At 32.1% G+C, this 21,553-nt stretch overlaps 1 long non-coding RNA gene across 1 annotated transcript; it reads right to left on the reverse strand.

Moving 5' to 3' along the window:
- Nucleotides 1–20,086: 20,086 nt before the first annotated feature.
- LOC145115979 (uncharacterized) lies at nt 20,087–21,206 on the reverse strand. Its single transcript, XR_013711800.1, has 3 exons — nt 21,192–21,206; nt 20,482–20,746; nt 20,087–20,336 (listed from the first exon to the last, which is right to left on the reverse strand). It is a non-coding gene; the product is annotated as an uncharacterized LOC145115979 (long non-coding RNA).
- Nucleotides 21,207–21,553: the final 347 nt, after the last annotated feature.

Genomic DNA, 21,553 nt, shown 5'->3' on the forward strand with positions numbered 1-21,553 from the left:
TATAGTTATAGAAATTCCGAGCGAGTAGTATTGATTTCCCCGGAAAACCCGATGTTTTCCGATGTCGAAAGGTGTACGTGATTACAAATTGTTATACCGCCACCACGAATGGCTTTTGATTACTCATCCTTGAATACTCGGATGGTGTTGGATAAACCTAGTGAGTCGTTGTAACGATGTCCGGTGAAGACAAGTTATAACAGCCAACTGTGAACGTCCCATAGAGGTGTCGTTCGTTGTTACTCACTTAATCCAAACCACCTTGATTACTGTTGAATAACGTCCTAAATTCCGTCTACTTTGATTACTCATAAGCCTTAGCGAACGAAGAGAAGAGGAGTACGAAGTCCTGCTACTTATCGTAAGTACCTTAGGTTGTCGAGGACGCGAAGGACACGTTGGCCCAACCCGCATTTGATTACTTGACCTTACTAGCAATAATAATGGACCGCTAGGGCCCAATAGCACATAAAAGCCATTGAAATCCTTTTACATGGAATTGGGCCATTGGAGGCCCAATAACATATAAGTGTTATCCCTTTGGGCCCAAAGATCATGTTGATGGACTTGCAAGATCCAACAAGCATGATTTGAAACTCTCAAGCCCAAAGTTTGTATATCTACTCATCTTAGGTATCGCGTATCTATTGAAGGGTTTGATTTAACGTTTGTTGGTTTGGTATCGATTCGAGACCGATCGATTCGTTTATCACGATATTCGGAGTTAAACGTGTATTCGTTTTTCGATTTGTCGGTAGTCGTGATTTGTTATTTTGACTTAATGAAATAGTTTGTTTAAAAGTGGGGATTTGACCTTTGCACTACCTTCCTTTTTATAAAAATAACAATTTTAGTCTTTTAAATAAAAGAATTGCATTTTTAGTCCCTAAAACATTTTCTTGACACTTTTGCATCATAAATTTATTGAAATGATAGTTTTAACCCAAAAGTGATTTTGTTAACAGATTTAGCCCTTCCAGAATGGTATTTCTCGGTTAAAACCCTATTTTTCGCAATTTTTACAGTTTTGGCCCAAAATCCAAAAACTTTACATTTTTTATCCTTTTTGGATATGAAAAGCATTTTTGACTCTTGAAACAGTTTTGTTACACTTTTTATCCCCTGTTTTGAATAAATTTTCATTCCAGCCCCTTTAGTTGTCATTTTTCGCAATTTTGGGCTTATTGGGCCAAAAAGCCCAAAATTAGCCCATTAAGCTAAAAATTTACATTTCAAGTCCTTTGAAAATTTTAATATTCAGAAAAACAGTTATGGAAACTGTTTTGACTCTTTTGGCCCTTAAGAAACCGTGACTTGACAATTTTTAACCCAAGTTTTGTATTTTTGACAATTTAAGCCCAAAAATGGGTTTTATGTTGGAAATATGTTCATCATAATCTTATAAGTCATTATTCTTGACTTGTTTAGTGTAAAATAACTTAGATCATGTTTTTTTCCTTTCTCATGTCATGGATCTCGAGCATCACCCCTTTTTAGTTACATGTTCATCATAAAAACACACATACATGCATAAAATCACACATAGCATACACATACACATAGATCTACACATTTTCTTGTATTCTCCCCCATAAAACACAAAAAAACCGAAAAGAGAGGGGTATGAAGCTCACCTTGAGTTGTGGTTTCGGTTTTAAAGGAAGAGATGAAGAAAGTTTCGATCCTAGCAAGTGTTCTTGGAAGATTTTTGGCTTAGATGTGTTCTAAGAGACAAGATCACGAATTTTGTATGAGATAAGGGAGATTGTTGATGAAATGAAGAAGATATGTTATGAATCAAAGAAATAACTTACCAAGGATGTGAATTACTTGATGAAAATCCTTAGACTTCAAGCCAAATGTTCGAGATCTTCAAAGAAGAAGGGGATGATCTTGAGAGTGATTTAGAGAGAATTTTTGGTGAGGTGTGTGTGTGTTTGTGTTGTTTCGGCCGAGAGAAAAAGAGAGAGGAGAGAGGAGAGAAGAGAGAGTAGATGAAGTGATGGTTGTATGGAAGCATGGGATTTTTTGCATGGAAATCCATGGTATAATAATGAGGTGGCACATGAAGTCAACTCCTCCCTTTCCTTTGTGTAGTTGGGCCGAGAAGAGGAGAAATAAGAAAGGAAATTGGGCCTTGAATGCTTAAGCCCATATTATGACTTAATTTGATCATCTTTGGCCCAAAATAAATCAAGGAATGAATTTTTTTTTATGATCCATTAGGGCTAATTAGATTTGTTGTGAACCAATAAGGCTCATTAAAGTTAACTTAGTTTATTTTAGGCTTATAAGGCCCAAAATATTAAGTTTCATGTATATGGGTCCAATTAGGGCCCATTTGAGAGTTCTATGTTCAAAATAGTTAAATTGGAAGCTTATTGGTCCATTAGGCCCAATAAAGAAATCCTAGTCCAAAATAGACTTTAACCGAGATTTCAAGGATTTCCAATTCTTTGTTGACTATTTGTAGTGTTTGAATGGAGTATTTGATGAAGTTTTGTTGTTATTGAATAAGCATCATACATGCTTTCTCATTGTTGGTTCATAAATGACGTAATTGTTGTAGTTACAAAGCATCAAAATTCCTAGTTGTGACATGCTTGACTTGCATGAAATTCAAGGCCGGACATTAAAGACCCCACGGTAAGATGCAGTCGTTGTCCATTCCCACATGGAAATGGGAATAGATCACCATGGATTTCATCACAAAGTTACTGAGGAAGGTACGTGGGGTTGATTCTATCTCGGTCATTGTGGATAGGTTGATCAAAAGTGCTCATTTCATACCGAATGCCGAGAGTATATATGTTGAGAAGCTGGTTGACATTTACATTCGGGAGGCAATAGTTCGGCACAGGGTGCCAGTCTCGGTGGTTTCATATCGAGATGTTCGTTTCACCTCCAAGTTTTGGAGGAAGTTTCACGAGGAGTTGGGTACTCAATTGCATTTTAGTACATCATAGCACCTCCATACCGATGGACAGAACGAGCGGGCAATTCAGACACTCGAAGATATGATTAGGGCGTGTGTGGTAGATTTTGGCGGGAGTTAGGATACTTATCTTCCACTAGTCGAGTTCTCCTACAACAACAGTTATCATGATATTATTGATCAACCACCTTTCAAGATTTTGTACGGATGGAGGTGTAGGACCCTAGTTTGTTGGGGCGAGGTCGGGGATCGGGTCATGGGGAGTACTGAAGTAGTGCTCAAGACCACTGAGTTGATACAACAGGTGTGTGACATGTTGCGAATCACGTAAAGTCGATATAAGAGTTATGCAGACCGACGGCGTTCGGACCTTGAGTTCCAGGAATGGGATTTTATGCTTCTGAAGGTGTCACCTTGGAAAGGCGTCATCTGGTTTCAGAAGCGGGGCAAGCGGGGCCCCCGATTTATTGGTCCCTTCAGGATTATCGTCCGGGTGGGAAAGGTGGCATACCGGCTGGATTTTACTGAGGAGCTCAGTCAGATCCACACCACTTTCCATTCTCTCAGTTACGGAAGTGTTTAGCCTATGATTCTGCGGTGACTTGTTTGGATGCCATTCAGGTCGATAAGCGCCTGAACTATGTAAGTAGACCGATTTCAATTCTAGACAGAAGGACAAAGGCTTTGTGCAATAATATGGTGAACCTGGTAAATGTGAAGTGTCAACACCAGAGGGGTTCTGAGTGGATGTGGGAGTCGGGGGACGAGATGAGAGAGCATTACCCTGAGTTATTTGTGGTGATAGACTTCGAGGACGAAGTATGATTCTAGTGGGGGAGAGTTATAACACCCGGATCCCAAGGTACTTTATGTTTTCAATTGTTAGCATTTAAGGGTTTGCCATGGCGTTGTGGAGGCAACACGACGTGGCAAGCCAAGATGAACTGCATGCTTCATTTAAGTCGCCACGGCGTGGCAACTGGCATTTGAGAAACCCTATTTTCCAGGTTTGCTCCTTATTTAAAGGAATGAGGATGCTAGGGTTTGCTCACCCTCATCCTCCTTGAGACCTGAGAAACCCTAATTTCCCTTCTCTTTTATTTAAACCCATTTGGTGTTCCATAAAGTCATTGAAAGAAGAAAGAAGAAGAAGTGAGCTAAGATTCAGCAAGCTAGTTCTCATCCTTTGTTTTAGCATTCTTTTGGACCTTTGTAAGTGTCCAAGACTCGATTTTTATCATGATAGGTTTCTAGATCTTAAGTTTTGTCTCTAAATCTTCATGTTCTTGTTTATTGGAGTGGTGAGATCTCATAAAGTTTGCAACTTTATGTTAGATTATGTGTCTAAGCCCATAACTATAATTGGTATGTACTTGACCCGATACATCATGGTCCATTTGGGTTGTAACACTCTGGAACAATTTTATAGGATGAATATTTGAGAAAGAGATTATTTGTGATTTATTAATATATTATAAGTATAATATATTAATTGAGAAATCATATTATTTAATTTGTATTGATCAAGAATTAATTTGGAATTAATTTAGTGATCAAAAGAGACTAATTAAATTTACATGACTGATTAGGTAAATCAGTAATATTTATAGTTTGGGCTAATGATCCATGTTGATTAGAAATGGACTAAATCTTTATGAGGATCCATGAAAAGTTAGTCCATAAGGCTAATAAGTTATTGGATTAAAAGCCCAAGTGAATTAAGGTTTACAAGTTTAAACCTTAAGGATTCCAAACTATAAATATGATCCCTAGCTTGCTAAAATCGGCCCCTATGAGTCTAAGAGAACCATAACCGATTTTATGTCTCCTTACTTCTCTCTCAAATTCCTCCTCTTGTTCTTGGTTTGTTATAAGACATTTGAGGCATCACACTTGAGGTGCTAGGCTCTTGAAAGACCAATTCCTACAACCTACAATTAAGAGGTAATCTTCTAACTTACTTTTATGATTCATATGTCAAATTGTATGATAGTTGTAGGTTTCAAGCTTTGGAAATTTTGTTGCTTGTATAACTAGAGAAAACTTAGATCCAAAGCTATTAGGGTTGTATGTGCGCCATAGGAGTGTTATAGTACCCATAACCCAACACTTTACGAATCTCTAGAACATTTGACTTGATTGTTGGTTTGGATCTGAATTTTAGTTGGGTTTTGAGTCGTGCATGAGATTTCCATGGAAAACCCCTTATTTTGACTCATTATGGCTTCAAGACATGTATTGGACATACATGTCTATAAAGCACTAGCTTTTATGATGGTTTTGGTATTAGAAACCCTTATGGAGTGTATGAGCTAAGGACTTTGTGAAATAAGTGCTTACTGGATGAAATCATGTCTTATTTAGCCTTTTTGGAACTTAGGGTTTGAGATTTTGACTTTTTAGGTGGTCATATTGGGTAAAGTAGGAAACTTTATCCTTCGAGACCTCGTTTCAGACCAGATCTGAGCTTTGGAGCTCTTAAGATCGAAGAAAACAACTTAACCCATTAAGATGTTGAAAACCCATTGCCCACGACGTGGCGACTGGGAAAATCAAGATTGTCTGGATGATTGAGGGCCACGACGTAGCAATGGGTGGCCACAACGTGGCGGTTGACTAAAGTCAGCGTTAATCGCTAACTTTAGACTCGAGTTGACTTTTGGTCAAACATCTAGTTTGGATGAAGAGCTAAGGGTTTACCTGGTATGACTGTATAGGTGGTACGTAGCAACGATATTCTATCAGTAAGAGTAGTAGCATTTGAGCATTTTCTGAGAGGTGAGTCTTCTCACTGTATTTGTGGATCGAAGGCACCAATACCGACCTACTGGATTGTGTATATAGGATGTTAGCATATGATAGGTTGAAAGACACCCCAGGGCTGGGCCCATGAGCATATGATGGGTTGAAAGAAACCCCAAGGTAGGGCCCATGATTGTATATTGGGTTGAAATATACCTCGGGGATGGGCTCAACTGTATGTTTGGTATGTGGTACTTTGGGAACTCACTAAGCTTCGTGCTTACAGTTATGTTTATGGTTTCAGGTACTCCTGATACAAAAGGGAAGAACCCGACGTGATGGCACAACATCCTCCTCATGTTTCCGTACTTATGATTATTTTTACTTTGTTGTTTTGGATAGTTTGTATTATGGTTGTTTCTGAACCATATGATGTATGATTTTAATGATTTTAAAAATGAAAAATTTTATCACAGCTTTTGGGTTGTTACATTTGATTTGTTGTTGATGTATCCTTGTACGAGAAAACTGCTCCTCGATTCCTCCTCCAACCGCCTGTTGATCATCCACGTTTACTCTAACCGGCGGCAAGTTAGCCAGCACCACCACAACACATCTCAAGTGATCGCCTATGACACCTTGAACACCACATCACACCTTCATTTTGTTCATGATCGGCAACAATCGTTGGGGGAGATTTCATATTTCATATAGATTGATGATCATCGATAATGATAACTACATCTGGATTTAGAGGCAGTAACAAGACGAGATATGGAATGATGATTAAATCTCAGATCTGGACGAAAATGGTGTTGATTTTTGTGGAAACCGGATCGATGAAGGATCGACAAGGATACATTGACGGAGAAGAAGTTTGTTGCCAGCATCAAAAAAGAATGTCGTTTAGAGGAGCAAGGGATATCGTGAATCGCCCGTCGTCAAGTAGGCAAGATGAACTGGGAGAGAGAGAGAGAGAGAGAGAGAGAGAGAGAGAGTATGGAATGAGTTTGACGTGAATCAGAGATTTGATCTGGGATATTATCCCTAAAATGCCACTTGATTAATTTCAGGAAGATACCCCCGTCTATTATTTTTTAGAAAGTATTTACAAAATGTCACAAAACATCTTAACTTTTATTATTTTGATCTAGCATGCATTGTTTAGTTCTCGAAAAACTATAAGTTCTCAAATGATATATATATATATATATATATATATATATATATATATATATATATGAGAAGGTTTAAATGAGAATAATTATGAAATCGAGAACGCGAGAACAAATCTATCTGGGCCACATATTTTTTTTGCCGCAAAACTCTCTCGTGTACCGGTGCGACGGATGAACTTAATATTCATACGTAAATAGAAACCATCACCACCTCAACTAAGACCGGAGGGTATGGGAGGGAAGCTTCCCTCACTTTTTTGGGCCATACCCCCCTTTCCCTCACATTTCTTTCCCTCGCCTAAAACCCAATGAATGGGTGAGAAGCCATTCCCTCACTTTTTTTTAAATAAGTTTTTTTTATGATTTATAATTTTTAAATTAGTACTAAACATAAAATTTAATTAAAATAAAAAAGCATTTCATTAATTAAAATAAAACTTACATTAAACCTAAAATTTAAAAAACTAGAAAATTTTTAAAAAAAAAACACACAAACTAAAAATCAAACAAACCAACAACGACCTACGGAAAATATTTTTTCATAATTTTTTCCCTCTTCTTCATCACGAGATCGAGAGTCGGTCCCGAAAGATGATCGATGTTTTCCATCAAAAACTTCATATCCTCCATTTCTTTTCTCGCCGCCCGCTCCTTTTTCCTTGTTTCTTATTTTTCTTTGTCGAAAGCCAAACGTTCGGAGAAATTAAGATTATATCGATCAAACGACGATGTTATTTTCCGCATTTCGTCAATGTCCACGCTGAAATCAGATGCACCCGAAGAAGTCCCTTTTCCCTTTCTCTACGCTTTGTCCCTACCCATTAGGCGGACAATTTCTTTTAGCTCGAGTTCGTCATCCTGATTTAAATCTAGACCGACCCGAGCATCGGAGGAGGTTGTGTAACCACTAGAGCCCGTTTTCGTTCGCTTTGATTGCTGGACTCCAAAAATAAAATCTTGCTCGTATTTTTTCCACCTAGGACATCGAACCAATAATTTCCAACAATCGTGCCACTTGAATGGTTTTCCGACTTCTTCAAGGTAAAACTGCAAAGCTTCTTGAAGTATTTGTTCGTCCTCTAGGCCGCTTTTCCGTTGGGTTTTTAGGTTGTTGTACAACCCGTTTATTTTTGAAACCCCCTTTGCTATTTCTCGAAACTTCGAATTCAGTTGATGTTTCGTACGGTAGTCATCACCTTTTTCTAGCTCCTCTCGAAACCGTTCTAAAATGTGAAACCAAAAATGGTCTCCCGGTTGTGCGTTTCCTTGAATCGAATCTTCAGAAATGTCAGCCCAAGATTTGACCAAAACTAGCTCTTCGTGCGGAAGCCATGCAGTCGGCTTTTGTCTTACCGGTTGTGCGACACCCTCGCGCGTTTGTTTTTTTCCTTTACGTCTTTGTGGGGGTGGTGTGGGTTGAGTTTCGGTAACCATCTCTTCTTCTTCCGAGTCATCCAACTCGTCGACAAGTTGGCGTTGTTGGTGGGTTTGGGTTTGAGTTTGAGTTTGGGTTTGAGGTTGAGGTTGATTTGGCGATTGTTGATCCGGAAACACAATAAAGTTTGAAAACATTTGCGGCGAAACATTTGGAACTTACATCGGGTAATATTGTCCAACATTTTGGTATTGGAATTGTAGTGGGGATTGAATGGGAGCATCGAGTTGGGGGCGATAAACTCCTTGTGGTGATGAATCGATAGCAAAAATGTTTCGAGAAGGGATGTTTATACTCGAACCATGACTTTTTTCCTTCGATCGGAAGGTGGGGTTTGATTGTCGGGATTTTTTTTTTTTTTTTTGAGAAGAAAGTGGAGAGAGTAGAGGATTTGTGTGAATTTTGTTTGATGGTAAATAGTTGTGTATTTATAGGTGTGTAAAAAGGTTTAAAAAAAAACAAAAAAAAATGGATTTAAATCCATTTAGCCGTTGCAGCCCAAAAAAAAATAAAAAAAAATAACACCCAATCACAGCAGGAGAGAGAATGCGGGAGAGGTTTCCCTCACCCATTCCCGCACCACCCTTCCCCGCGCCGACGATGCGGTGTTCCGCCGAGCGGGAACCTCCCGGCGACCCTTCCCCGCTCCCACTCCGTCCGGCCTAACACAACCAACACTGGGTCACGTATTTCTTTTTGCCGCAAAACCCTCCAACGTACCCGCGCAACGAAACAGATAATATATATATATATATATATATATATATATATATATATATATATATATATATATATATATATATATATATATATATCTAAAAAATATGATACTGGTAAAAATATCATGAATAAAGAACAAGATTATGATGATAACCATATAAACTCTATTGAAGAAACTATTGATAATATAGAACAAAATTTAAATGATTGGACTATACCTAAAACAAATATAAATACAATTTATAGAATAGGGACTTTTGATTATTTTCAAAGTTACTCAATTAAAATGACTGAACAAACCCTATCTATTGGTCAAGACCAACAAAATATAAATTTGTTATCATCAAGATCTATTTTTGAACATAGACAAAAATATAAATTTCTTCATTTAGGTCTTGTTCAAATTGCTATCAAACCTCTTTTTAGAATTGGTGTCGATGCTCCTGTTCTCTTAATATTAAGAGATAAAAGACATACAGATTTTCAAAATTCTATTTTAGCTATGGCAGAAACAAATATCGCAAATGGACCAATTTATTTTAATTGTTATCCAAATTTTTCTGTAGGATTATTTGACAAAAATATTTTAGACACTTTGGTTTTAACTGTTGAAACAAAGAATTTAGAATTTAAAAATAACTCTAAACCTTTAGCAATCATTTATCGTGTTTGTTATAAAACCATGACAACTACTTTAGAACCAAAAACCCGTTTGTCAAGTCCAAGAAATGAAACAATTATTTACGAAGCAAATACTAATCATACAAAAGTTCATATGCCTAAACGACTTAAATAGTCAGAAATTACTCAATCATGTAATTGGAATTTACAAAATGTTATTGAACCAAAATCTTTAGATTCTTCAAAACAAATTTCAAATATAATTGAGCATAATGATGGCTCAGTTGATATAAATTTTTCTTCTATAAATTTTTCATCATCTAGATTTTCTACTAATTCTATTCCTGAAATTGGTACTTCTAAATCTTCGTTTTCAAAATCAAAGTCTTTAAATTTAAAAATTGTTGACTATTCTAGTTCTATTCCTAAACCTCTTTATCAAGAAGATCAAACTAGTGATACAAGTTTACCAAGTCCTACTAAATCTGATTTTATTAATGAACTTCAAAATTATAGACAACAATTATGAGTAATAAAGTTCAAATAAATTGTAATTCTTTAAACAGAAATAGAGTTACTGCTATTAAAAGATTAAGAAATTCAATAAAAATATTTAAAAAACTCTTACAAGAAAAGGTATTAGAATTAAAAAATATAAATTTAATAATTAATGATAAGGAACTATTAGAATTAGAACAAGAAATTAATAACATAAAAGCAGTATTAAAAACCTTTAATATACATCTTGATAATTATTTAACAAATTTATCTAAATATACGTGTTAATGAGTTCTAAAAGACAGATTAGTTGTTGTAATAATAATACTTTTTGGAATAATTTATTAAAGACTAGATGGCAAATTATTGCAAGCGTTTCTAAAGAAATAAATAGAATTAAACAACTTAAAGAAGACGAAGAAATTAAATTATCTAATATTGAAAAGGACACATATAATTATAATATTCAAAAGGAAATAATATATTGTTTATCAAAAATAATTAAAAATAAATATATTGTTATTAGTGCTCAACTTAGTATTATTAAAAATATATCTTTCAGAATAAATCAATCAACTTGTTAAAATGAATATTAATATAGATATTTCTAAAATACCTTCATATGTTAATTTTGATTATTTAAAAGAAGAAGAATATTATAAAGATTATAATAATACAAAAAGAATTTGGCATGAAGAAAACTTTTCATATTATATAAGATTTTTACATTTTGGTCTTTGGGAAGATTATGTTTTATCAAATCAAATTCACTCTCCGTTTTTTCAATGGTTCGAATTGATTTATGTTCCTAAACATAATATAGATTATCCTTTTAAAATGCAAACTGTTTTTCCTGTTTCTTCAAAAACATACAAGGATGTTATTACTAATCAAGAAATTATTTCTGAATATCCGCCAAAAAAGGAAATCATTATTGATAATAATTTTATTGCAACTCCTTTAGTTAAAGTTCCGAGTCAGATAACAAATGAAAAATGTTTTCAAAATATTATTTATCAAAATAATTATTCGAATGAAACTCTTTTAACTATTTCAGATCAACTAAATAGGATTGAAGAAAATACTATAAATTTACAGTTATCAAAAGAAAATAAAATTGAAACAAAAAAATTTTATAATAATATAGCAAGCTCTAGTAATGTCAGCTTTATTCCTCATCAAATAAATGGAAATTTTAATCTTGGAAATAAAGATTTAATTGATGAATTAGAAAAAAGACTTACTAATTTTCGTATTTCAAAAAACGTATCTATAAATATGTTAAAAACAAATAATGACTCTTTTGACGAATCTGACGAAAGTAATAATGAAAGTGAATTAAATTTAGACAATCTTACTCAACAATTCATAAATGATAATGATGATATAAATCAGCTTACAAATGATTTTTCAAGATTAAATAAGATTAATTCTTTTGGTAATAATCCAAAACCAACTATTAAAAATTATTGGAATAGACCTTCTCTTCCTGATGTTCAAATTGAAGAAAGAGCTTTTCAATATGATCGTTCAGCTTACGATGGTACCTCTGTTTACGAATGGAATATCGATGGTAACTCTGAACATCAAATTCTTAATATTGTTCAAGAAATGACCATGGCAGCTAATGCTTACAAGTCTCACAATAATACTCAACTTCAAATTGTTAATATTATTATTTCTGGGTTTACTGGTACTCTTAAAGGTTGGTGGGATTTCTATATTACACCAGAAGAAAAGAATTTTATAATGACTGCCAAGAAAACCGTTATAAAACAAGAAAATAATTTACCTATTCAAACCCAAGAAGATGATATGGTTAATACTTTAATTTTTGCTATAATCAAAAACTTTGTAGGAGATCCTACTACTTTTCAAGAAAGAACTTCTGAAATTCTAATGAACTTACATTGTAGAAAATTAACTGATTTCAGATGGTACAAAGATAATTATCTCGTTAAAGTTTTTTCAAGACCTGATTGTAAAGAATCTTATTGGAAAGAACGTTTTATTGCTGGACTTCCAAAACTTTTTGCCGAAAGAATTAGACAAAAATTAAGAGAAAATTTTAATAATACAATTCCTTATCAAAACCTAACTTATGGAGATTTAATTAATTATATTAATAAAGAAGGATTAGCTATTTGTGCTGACCTTAGATTTAAAGAAAAACTTAAAAATGATAGAATTAATAGTAAAAATGAATTAGGAAATTTTTGTCAACAATATGGTTATCAACCATTAACAGGTCCGTCTACTTCAAAAACCAAAAAATATAATAAAAAGTCTTCAAAATATTTCAAGAAAAAGAAATATAATAAAACAGAAAATTATAAGAATTATAAGAAAAATAAATTTTCAACATCAAAAAACCCTTATAAACAATCTAATAAAAAATCTAAAAGAAAATCAAAAGACATTATTATTTGCCATAAATGTGGTCGTAATGGTCATAATGCTAATAATTGTTATGCAAAAACAAAAATTAATGAATTAAATATTTCGGAAGAATTAAAAGAACAAATTAGAAAAATTATGTTAAATTCTGATTCCAATTCTGATTCTAGTTTTTCCGATTTTCAAGAAAATGATTTAAACATTTTAGAGCAAAATAGTTCAAGTTCGGAAGAATCTGATACATGCGAATGTGTTGGAAAATGTAATTGTAATTATTCAATTAATGTCCTTACAAACAATGACAAAGATCTTTTAAAAAATTTAGATTCCATTAAAGATAAAAATATCCAAGAACTGTTAATAAAACAAATGCTTAATAAGAATGAAAATTCTGTTAAACAAGACATAAAAGAAATTAAAGGAAAAATTATAACTCTTGAAAAGGGAAAAAATATTATTAATTCACAAAATAATGATAATAAAGATGAAAAGGTTATCGAAAGAATTATAAATGATCAAATTTCTCAAAAATGGAATACTCAAATAACTTTAGTAAAGGATAATTTTAAAATGGATATTACTGCTCTAATTGATAGTGGTGCTGATATGAACTGTATACAAGAAGGTATATTTCCCACTCAATTTTATGAAAAAACTTCTTCTAGGCTTACTGGAGCTGAAGGAACCAGTTTAAAAATAAATTATAAAGTTTCCGATGTTCATATTTGTAACAATCAAGATTATTGTTATAAAACTCATTTAATTTTAGTAAAAAATCTTACTTCTCCTTTAATTTTAGGAACACCTTTTATTACTAAATTATATCCTTTTATGGTTCAAGATGATGGAATTATTACTAAAGTTTTTGGAAAAGAAATTATGTTTAAATTTTGTGAACCTCCGTCTTATTCAACTATTAATATTCTTAATTATAAAACAAAACAAGCAAATTACCTTATCAATGAAATTAATGATTTTCGTATACATAATCAATTACAAGATAAGTATATTCAAGACAAAATTATAGCTTTAAAACAAAAGTTTGAAAATAATGTTTGCTCAAATATTCCAAACGCCTTTTGGAACAGAAAACAACATATTGTCAAATTACCTTATATTAAAACTTTTAATGAAAAAGATATTCCTTCAAAATCAAGAGCTATTCATATGAATAATGAATTAGAATCTCATTGTAAAAAAGAAATTCAAGATTTATTGGACAAAAAATTAATTAGACCTTCTAAATCTCCTTGGTCTTGTTCAGCTTTCTATGTTATGAATGCTGCTGAATTAGAAAGAGGATCACCAAGATTAGTTATCAATTATAAACCTTTAAATAAAGTTTTAGATTGGATTAGATATCCTATTCCTAATAAAAGAGATTTATTGAAAAAACTTTATGATTCAAAAATATTTTCAAAATTCGATATGAAATCTGGTTTTTGGCAAATTCAAATTCATGAAGAAGATAAATACAAAACATGTTTTAATGTTCCTTTTGGACATTATGAGTGGAACGTTATGCCCTTTGGTTTAAAGAATGCTCCTTCTGAATTTCAAAACGTTATGAATGATATTATCATTCCTATAAATAGTTTTTCAATTGTTTATATTGATGATGTTCTTATTTTTTCAAAATCTATTGATCAACATTTCAAACATTTAAATCAGTTTTATGATTTAATTTATAAAAATGGCTTAGCTGTTTCAGCTAAGAAAATGCATTTATTTCAAAATGAAATTAGATTTATAGGACATAACATTGTTAATAATACTATTAAACCTATTATAAGAAGTTTAGAATTTTCTAATAAATTTCCTGATGAAATTATAGATAAAAAACAACTTCAACGGTTTCTAGGATGTTTAAATTATATTCATGATTTTTTCAAAGATTTAGGAACTCTTTGCAAACCTCTTTATAATAGATTAAAAAATAATCCAGAACCTTGGACTCAAGAACATACTAATATTGTTAAACTTATAAAACAAAAAATTCCTTCTTTACCTTGTTTAAATTTACCACATCCTCATGCTAATATCATAGTCGAAACTGATGCTTGTGATATTGGATTTGGAGGTATTTTAAAACAAAAATTATCAAATTCCTCTGAAGAACAATTGGTTCGTTTTTATTCAGGTGCTTGGAATAATACTCAAAAGAATTATTCAACTGTTAAAAAGGAGATTTTAAGTATTGTTTTATGTATTACTAAATTTGAAGATGATTTATTTATGAAAAAGTTTTTATTAAGAATTGATTGTCAATCTGCAAAATCAATTTTAGAAAAAGATGTTAAAAATATTATTTCTAAACAAATTTTTGCTAGATGGCAAGCATTGTTGGGCAATTTTGATTTCGATATTGAATTTATAAAAGGAGAAAGCAATTCATTACCAGATTTTCTTTCTCGTGAATTTTTGCAGGGAAAATGAGTTCATCGTCTTCCTCCAAGATTGAAGACAAGAAACCAGTTAATCAAAAGCTTGTTCCTTTCTCAAGTCAAAATCGTTTTTCCCCATTAACTCCAATTGCAAAAAATTCTCAACTTTATTCAAACATGCTACAATCAAAACTAGCTACTCCAAACATTTTTCCAGTTCAATCAATTAGCCCTTTTTCAAAACCTATTCCTTCTGAAACACAAATTTCAACAAATCCTAAACCTACAAATAAAGCCCCTTATGTTCTCAATCCAAATCTCTTGAAAATCCAAATACTTGAAGATTCTCAAATTCTTAAGCTTAATCAAGGTTTTCATGTTCTTACTGAACACCTCTTTGGTCGAGGAAAAACCTTTCATGAAAACTCTTACAAATCTCGAGAATATTATCAAACCATTCTACAAGAATCTGGATCTGTTCAGATTGATCACCGTTCTAATAATAAGGAAGGATCTATTGATTTTAGCAAAGCCCGAATTCTTAAAATCATTTCTCCGGAAAATTGGTCATCCAATCTTTCCTTCGAAAAACCCCTTTATCAATTCCCTGCTTATCCAAGATATTCATATTATGATTACCAAGAAGCTTGGACTAAAGCATTTTTTCTTCGAAACTATTCTCATTCATGGTTCATTTTCTTTGATAAAAATTTCAACTGTGAATACCCCAGATGGTTTGTCAATTGGTATCGTTATATGGGACTTGTTCCTATTTGTTTACCCACTGAAATTCTCAAAGGATTTTCTAAATTCAAAGAACTATTTATTCAACAAATCCCAGAATTTGAATATTTGTTACAGTTCACCATGTTATTCAAAGTTCCATGGATCATGTCCTGGACATTCTCTTATCAAGAAGCAACAGACTTAAATCCCCCTTGGCTCAATAGACAATTTCGTCTAAAATGGTGGGATAAAGTCACAATTTCTCAAGCAAACGAGCAGGCTGTTTTCAATCATTATCAATCAATGTATAATCAAAAGCCAGAAATTGAAGCGAATCTTATCAAGAGTCTATCTTCTCCAGATGCTAATCTTATTAGCAAAATTCGTGCCGCTGCAAATTCTTCCCCTGAAGATCTACAACAATTACTTCAAGAAATTCGCAATTCTCCAACTAATTCAGAAAATTCTCCCACATCTGTCAAAAATAATTTTCAAGATGCTCAAGATCCTTTTGATGATCCATTTGCAGATTAATTAAATTTTTAATTTTGGTGTTATACCTTCAATGTAAGGTATTCTTTCATTTCGTATTTCACCCTCCACCCTTGGTGTCATACCTTTTTAGGTATTTTGCAAAAGTGTTTGTTATTCAAGGGGGGGTAGTACTACGTGTTATCAAATTGTGTTAGTATTTATTCAACTGTTATCAAGTTTATACACTGTGTGAGTACATCTATTATCAAAAATATTATCAAATCCTCTGCAGAGATAAGATGTTAAATTATTACAAGAAAACAAACAACTTTTACAAAGATGAAAGAAGATGCTCCATTATCGCAAAAGAAGATTTTCCATTATCAAAAAATGACAAAATATGATGCCAATTTGTCAAAAGCTTTACAGTTTTGTCTGCCACATCTACACTCCGACAAAGGCAAGTTGATTCAATAATTCTCAAGATTGATCCGGTAATCCTTCGGTTTCCCGTTTCAAGATATTTCAAGACTCCAAGACTCCTATATATTGAGGAGATATGTTTTAATTAGAATCATCTCTAGGTTCTCTAAAAATTTCTCTCATTAAATTTCTCTCTAATGTTTAGTTCATGTCTAAGAAAAGTGTTCTCCTATCTACTTCTAGATGTTCAAAATCTTTAGATTTTCAAATCATACTTGCTCCAGACGGATGCTCTGATTGTAATTTAAAAGAAGGTAATATATAAAGAATTTTATTCAATTGTTGTATTATCTCTATGGCAATCTCATTTCGAGTTATTCTAACTATTCATTCTACAAAGTTTGAAATTTTTGTTAAAATAATACTCGCATTTAATAATAATCAAGTTAATCAAATTCATGCTTGAAATATTTAGATAACTTTTGTTCTTTTATTATTCATCATGTCTGATTCAAAGATACAAGCTAATCGTCATTATTATTGTAATCAATTAAAAGCTTTACAAGTTCTAATCAGTAATCATAAGTTTATAAGCAAAGATAGAAAACAGTTTTATAAACTAATGTATGATTTTTATCATCAAAAAATATCTGAAACTACTTGTTAATTTGTTCCGCAACTAATGGTATATATATATATATATATATATATATATATATATATATATATATATATATAATCACTTCAAAATATGCATATATTATTAATATATGAGTATACTTATTTATTTATTTATATATATATATATATATATATATATATATATATATATATATATAATCACTTCAAAATATGCATATATTATTAATATATAAATAAACTTATTTATATATAAATATTACATTCCTCCGTCGCAAACTCCAACATATCGGCGCGACGGAGGAATGTATATATGCATATATTATTCACACATGAATATTATAATCACTTCAAATATGCATATATATATACGGAGGAATGTATATATATATATATATATATATATATATATATATATATATATATATATATATATATATATACATATATATATATATATATATAATCACTTCAAAATATGCATATATTATTCATATGAATATACTTATTTATATATAAATATTACATTCCTCCGTCGGCGCGACGGAGGAATGTAATATTTATATATAAATAAGTATATTCATATGAATAATATATGCATATTTTGAAGTGATTATATATATATATATATAATCACTTCAAAATATGCATATATTATTTATATATGAATATACTTATTTATATATAAATGTTACATTCCTCCGTCGCGCCGTTATGCTGGAGTGTTTGTGGCAAAATGAAATATGAGGCCTTGTGGTCATGGTTAATATTCACACATGAATATTATGTTTTCCGTCGTGCCGGCATGCGGAAGGGTTTTTCGGCAAAAAAATATGTAGTCTAGATTTGTTTTTTCACATTCTCAATTATATATATATATATATATATATATATATATATATATATATATATATATATATATATATATATATATGAATTAAAATATTAAATGATAGTAAAAATCATTCCATTCATCGATCTTTACTTTTTTGTATCAATCGTTTTTTTAAATCAAATAAATAAACCATAAATAAAAATGTTTTAAATTGATTTTGTAATATCATGTTATTTTGTTAAAATATGCAAAATTAGGATTTATAGTGCATATACATTATTGCCATAATTGTATTTCTATAATGTTTGGTAATAAAAAGTGGCCCTTGTCATGTGTGCAATATGTCACTCTTTTACCAAACATTTTTGCCCCAATTGGGGTGAGCTATAATGGAGTCTTTTGTACTACATGTCCACACCTACTAAAGTCTTCTAAGGACCTATGGTATTCTTGTCACTTGTTTAATCTGATAATTAGTTTTTTTCTAACAGGTATTTACTAAAATAATTACATATTGGTTTGTATACATAATCATTTTCTCTTTAATCACCAAATGACTGTCTACATCATTAAAAAAACCTGTGTATTCATATGTCAACTTTTTAACACAAAAAACATTTTATAACAAAAATATCATGTTAAATTACGCCACGAATTGACAAAAATACTCAACTTCGTAAGTATTTTGCAAGAATCTGATAATGAATAATCCTAAAAATCATAAACAAATATGAGGTTAGTCGAAATTGTTAGAAAAACTACATTTAATTAGATTTAAGCCTAAAATATAGACATTTGAGAGTTGAAACCATGAATCTTAACTATTTCAACCACATTTCTAATTTTTGATTTATGTTAAACAAGTTTGAAATAAATCAAATTTTCTTATGCAAATCTTTCTGAAAAAAAAAATTAGTTTGCTCTTGAAAATTTATACAGTTTTTTGCAAAATATTTCACAAATTTGAGAATTTTTACTAACTACTGTTAAAAGTAACAATGTTTATTAATAAAGTGTATTATGTGAAGAAAAATAACATCGTTGTTTTTTAACGATGTAGATAGTAACTTTGTGATAAAAGATAAAAGTATGGTGGCGTAAGTATATATCAAACCAATGTATAGTCATTTTAATGAAAAAAATAAATAAATACCTTAACAACAAAAAACAAGAAAAAATTATATTTAAAAAGATTAAACATTTACAACAATAGTATCTTGGTTTGACATGAAATGTAAGGCTATCCGGTGTGGCATCCAATTGCATTTATAGAATTATAACAAAAATGTGGCATCCAAACTTTACACCTTGTTCTCGAGTTCAATTTAACGAAAGAAAAGAAAGGAAATCAGTGGAAATGAGAAGAAAATAAAAGAAATTGATATTCCCGAATTTCATTAAAGGAAGGAAGCGGAAGGAAATGAAGAGAAATGGAAGAATCACTTTTCTTCTTTAACTTTCCTTCCGATTTGGAAAGAAAAAACAAAATGATTAATTATTCTTACACTTCTCTCCAACTCGAGAACACAAAAGAAAATTTTATTTTCCTTTTTATTTTTCTTCTTTCCTCTCATGACTTTCTTTTCTCTTCTTTTCTTTTCTTTTGCTAAACTCAGGAACCGGATGTTAATCTATAAAAACATTGTTTTTACCAGGTATAGTTGTTAGACATCAACGTTTCTTTGAATTTCATGTCATATTGTAGGAAAAAAATGTTTTTGCTCCTCGTTAGTGATAGAATCTAGATTCATTTCGTTTCTGAACAATCCTGATATGGTCAGGGTTCACACGAATAACACACATATGTTCTAGTCTAGTAATTATAGAGTTTTTGGTTCAACTATTACAGTCTCAATAAATCATGCGTACATAATGCAATACACATAGTTCAAATAATCACCTTTCCAACACAACCTTCTACAAGAGCCGTTCACAACCTAAATTACTTCAATAATAGCAAGGTACTTTCAATTCATATTATCATTATGATTTCCTTTTTACAAAAAAGGGCACAAATTATAAAAATCCCTAAAATGTTTTGGATACAAGACTTCCCAACAAAAATTACATCAAAATCAATAGAATTAAACAACATTTATCATTCAATTGAAATCTTATGTTGATGTATTTCTGGAATTTGAAGAGTTAAGAGAATAATTATACATCGCTGTTTCCAGTATCATAAACCTAGAAACGTTTTGCAAATTCAACAAAGTATGAAGGAAGAGATGTATGTAGTTACTCATAGGGCTTCTTCAAGTTCTTTTGGATTCTGTTTCTTCTTGTTCAGCTGTTCCTCGTAATTCCTCAATCGTTCATCCCACTTCTCCTGAAAATTTCAAAAGAATGATAAAATTTAGAAAACCCTAATATTACAATACTATAGTAGCAATCGATGGAGCAAAGGGAGAATTCACGGATGTGGAGAAACCTAATTCAATAAATAAGATGTATATAAAAAAATATCCAAGGACCTTGTAGCTGATTTCGAGGCGGTGCATGACGTAAAACCCAGCACCTCCGCCGACGATGGTCCCTGCCATGATCCTAATGTATCCCCATGCCATCGATCTCACCATTCTCCTTCTCCTCTCTTACAAAAACACAAAAGTGGCAGATCGTCTGCTGCTACTGCTGCTGCTGCTGTCTCTCTCTCTCTCTCTCTCTCTCTCTCTCCGCAGAGCCACAGTTCTCTTTCCCTACTCCGAGTCTCCGACGAGAACTTGGGGCGTTAACAGACTGTGCTAATGGGCCAATTTATTAAATTTGGGCTAAATGGGTACATACTGTTTGTACATTCGGGTTAAGGTAGGCTGCGATCCGGTGAATCCAATCTAGAATTGATTTCGAGTAGAATTGCAAAAGGGACCGATCGCAGACTGAAAAAAGACTGGTCTTAAAAAACCGGGCCCGAGACCGTCTGGTGCCGGTCTGAAGAAAACCGACCCTTTCGAGATCGGTCCCAAAAAAGACCGGGCCGTTCCGAGACCGGTCACCAGGGGCGGATTTAGGGGAGTCACCGGTGGCACCGGCAACCCCTAACTTTTCCGGCCGTAGTGGAAAATTTTCCGAAATTTTTTATTTTTTCTACTATCGTGCAACCCATAACTTTCCCGTGCACCCCCTACTAAGAAATACAATATTGACGACATGACGGAATTAATATGATTAGGATAGAATATACCTGAATGATGCGTCGGAATGGATTGACGATGGATTGATTGTCTGGGTTTGATATGTTTATATGAATATATGGATATGTTTGGATAGGGTTCTGCTATTCAGAAATAGACGAGCTATTTCAACAGAAGAAGATTGAGAACAACTCAAATCTTAAACACTCAAACTTAGCTTGTTTATTCCATATGGGCAAAGGCCCTATTTATAGGCTCAAAGGAGCCGAGTACAATAATTAAGTTGCAATCGTTTGATTGCAATATGACAAACCTATTTACATTATAGCCCCCTAGACTATTGAGGGTTATACACTTTATGTTACATCCTAGACACTACTTTTTGACAATAATAATTATAAAAGACAAATGA

This window comes from Lactuca virosa, chromosome 5 (assembly GCF_052849685.1).
Source record: "Lactuca virosa cultivar CGN04683 chromosome 5, Lactuca_virosa_CGN04683_v6, whole genome shotgun sequence".
Lineage (NCBI taxonomy): Eukaryota > Viridiplantae > Streptophyta > Magnoliopsida > Asterales > Asteraceae > Lactuca > Lactuca virosa.